A 4,073-nucleotide genomic window follows, 5' to 3' on the forward strand; every position below is an offset into this window, starting at 1 on the left:
CCCCCCCCCCTTGGATCACAATTGAATCTACCCCAGAGTTACAATAAGCTTAAGCACAGCATTTAATACCCAAAGAGAGATCTTTTCTTTATCTTGACCCGAGGCAAGTTCTCACCAATCTTTGTTCCTGGGGAGACAAAGCTTAGCAAGACCATAAGATACACTGCCAGTGTCCTCATTAATTCATTCTCTGTCTGCAGAACAGTCCTAGGACCCCTGAAAACATTAGCAAAACCCTCTTCCAGGATTTCTGTAAACATGCAACAAGAAAATCCTTCTTTAGGACTTCTGAACCAACAGCAAGGTTCCAGAACCTCTGCAACAATATCACTGTCCTTCACCAGTGGACAGAATTCACTCTCTGTCTGCAGAACAGTCTCAGGAGCTCTGAACCAACATCAAGGTTCCAGAACCTCTGCAACAACAGGACTGCCCTTCACCAGTGGACAAATCTGGCAAAACAACATCAAAACAGACAAAGTACCAGCATAACAGCCATGTGTCCTCAGTCCTTGGCAGCTCTGGGTGGCAGCTCTCAAAAGTCCTAAGCAATCCTCTCCATCTTATCTCTCTGCCTTCATGATGCTGCTTCCAAAAAAATTCTTCTGCCTCTCTCTCTGCTTGTGCCTCTCTAAATTAATGTCACCAGCTCCTCCCAGTTCAGCCCTCTCTTTTCATATCAACAAGTCCATCCCACAAGTGGGATTCACAGGTTCTGGGTTTTAACACTCAACCAAGCCAATACAGGGGATCTTTAAATTCCATTACTATTACAGCCCTGGATTCAGGAGGACCTGAGTTCAAAGCCAGTCTCAGACACTTAACACAAAAACTAGCCATGTGACCTTGGGCAAGTCACTTAACCCCAATTGCCCTCCAAAAAAAAAGCAAAAAAAAAAAAGAATGGTGGTAATTGGGGCAGCTAGGTGGCACAGCGAATAGAGCACTGGCCCTGGAGTCAGGAGTTCCTGAGTTCAAATCTTGCCTCAGACACTTAACACAAAAACTAGCTGTGTGACCTTGGGCAAGTCACAACCCCAATTGCCTTCCAAAAAGCAAAAAAATAAAAATAAAAACTAAAATAAAAAGAATAGCGGTAACTACAAAATACAGGTCACAATAATAGAAATGAAAGTCCCATTCTAAGTAAAATGCATAAACTATTTGGACATCAATGTGCCAAGACATATTTAATATCTATATAAATCTAATCCAATGTATTCCTTTAAAAAAAAAAAGGACAGCATAAATAACTAGAGAAATATTCAGTTTTCATGAAGGGGCTATGCCAATAAAATAATGTATAGCCTTGATGATAGTCTAATCAAACTACCAGATATAGGAAAAATAACTAAATTAATTTTGAAGAACAAAAAATCAAGAATATAAAGGGAACCAATAAAAAAATGTATAGATGAAGGCATAACAACACTTCCAGACCTCAAACTATATCATAAAGCAGTAACCATCGAAAATATTTGTACCAATTAAAAAAAAATAAAAACAGAAAAGTGTATCGATGAAATAAGACTACACAAATATAAGAAATAATTGGAGTCAATAACCAAGTGTTCAATAAACCTCAAAACACAAATTACCTAGGAAGAATTGTTTTATGCAAAATTACTAGAAAAATTAGAAAGTTATATGACAAAATTATGTTTTAACATCTTATACTACATAGAAAAATTAATTCAAAATAGTTATATAATGCAAATATTAAAGTAACAATATAAAAAATACAAAAATAGCAGATGATATCAAAGGATATTAATCAACAGTTTTCAAAAGAATCAGAAAATATAAACAGCTAGATGGGAAAAAAAATGCTCCAAAGTCACTAATAACAAGTGAAATGCAAAACAAAACAACTCTGAGACTGGCACAAATGAAAAAATGATAGAAAATCTCAATGTTAAAGGGTTGTGGTATAAAAGCACACACCAATACATTGTTGGTGGAAGAGTGAATCAGTAACCATTCTGGAAAGCAATTTAGAATGGCATAACAAGAGGAACCAAAACGTCCATACCTTTTGACCCAGAGATTCCATTTTTTTTTTTAAAGCAATTGGGGTTAAGTAACTTGCTCAAGGTTACACAGCCAGTTATTTCTGGGTGTGGTGCTGAGTATCTGAGCCCGGATTTGATCCAGGTCATCCCGACACTGGTGCTCTTACTCGCTGAGCCACCTGGCCGCCCCTAAGCAATTGGGGTTAAGTAACTTGCTCAAGGTTACACGACCAGGTGTTTCTGGGTGGGTGCTAAGTGTCTGAGCCCGGGATTCGATCTCCAGGTCTTCTCAACACTGGAGCCGGTGCTCTTACTCACTGTGCTACCTAGCCGCCCCGAGATTCCATTTTTTAGCACATAACTAATAAAAAAAAAGAAAGATCCCATATGTGCCAAATATTCATAGCAATATTTTTGGTAGTGAAAAGAACTGGCAAAAAGTATATCTCCACTTTTTGGGTAGAAGACTGAACAAATTATATTATAAAGGATCCTGGATTTATATGTTAAAGGTACATTACAGGTCATCTAGTTCAACCCTGTCCTTTAAAGTAGAGAAAACTAAGGTCCAGAGAGGTTTAGTGACTTGTCCAAGGACACACATAAAGAATTACAGACCTGAGATTTTTAACTCAGATCCTCCAGTGATATATCCAACATTCTTTTCACTGAACCACAGGAATGTAAAGGAATATTACCATGTTATAAGAAAGAACATAATGAGTATAAAAAAGCAAGGAATGATATAAACAGTCTAATTCAGAGTAAAGTAAACAGATTCAAGAAAATAGTACATGAAATGACCACAACAAAGTAAATTAAAAGAATAATAAAACAGTCAAAACTGAATCCTGCAAAATTTTAGCGTCCAAACTTGGCTCTTAAGAATAGATGAGAAAACATTGCCTCCAGCTTCTTTGTAGAAGACAGATCCCATGGTTCCAGAATACTACATATAACTGATTCTCTACAATATATTATTAGTTTTGCTGAACATTTTTTCTTAAAAATATCTTTGTTATAATTGGCTTTATTATAACTGACTCTCTGGGATAGAGTGAGGGGAAGCTTATAGTGGAAAACGTAGGTGGTATAAAAATAAAGATAAATAAAACATTTTTTAAAAGATAATGTTAAAGTCTAATAGGTTAAAGTATCTAGACAAGATATACGATTACTAATAGTTAATTCATACTATTTTAAAAGAAATTTATCTTAAATAAAAAAAAAAACCTGAGTCCAGAATTTACTTTACATTAATGACACTATGCTATTCGCATTAATATACTCCAACCCAAATGCTGATTATCTTGCTATGGTTTTTGCACTAGGTTTCCTAATGCAATACAAGAATATGCAGTAGATGTTGTTTGAGGGGCAAGGGCCTGAATTTATGCCTAGCTTATCCACAAATAGTACAGACAGGGACTGGATGAGGAAAGGGCATAGAGTCAACTATCCTTGCTAAATGGAGATCATGGCTCAGAAACTTATTCTTAGGGGTATTCTGATTTTGATGCATTCAGTTGTAATGCCACAAGCAGTACACAAATTTCACAGAAAAATTATTATAGCAACACGTTAATGAAGTTTTCTGGCCACAGAAACTCTAGAAATCATCTCCTAAGGCATGCAAAGTTGTGGTCTGATCAATTAAATCAATTGTAGTATTTCCACACCAAGCTCTGTTGCAGCATTACTCAGTATAATCAAAAGCAAATAATGAGGTAATAGATCAAGGAGGCAATAGATTAAGTAGGCAGGATGAATACAACCTGGTAGAGATGAATGCAAAGATATTAAGATGTGAAGCTTTTGGTTGACAAATAAAAAAGATAATTTTTCCCTCTAAAAAGCTGTACTTTCTCAACTAGTCAGTTATGCTTTTCACTATCAGGGCATCAGGGATACTGAAGAATTTGGTTTTTTTTCTTTGATATTTCAAGTTTAGACATTATAATTACATCTCTTGGATGTAATTTCCCCACACTTTGTTATACTTTCTTCATCTTTGATTGTACTTGGTAACATGTTAAACATTATTTCTATTGTTTTTTTTTT

This window comes from Petaurus breviceps, unplaced genomic scaffold (genome assembly GCF_028583685.1).
Source record: "Petaurus breviceps papuanus isolate PSGF00001 unplaced genomic scaffold, PetGlider_PUasm1.0 38, whole genome shotgun sequence".
NCBI lineage: Eukaryota > Metazoa > Chordata > Mammalia > Diprotodontia > Petauridae > Petaurus > Petaurus breviceps.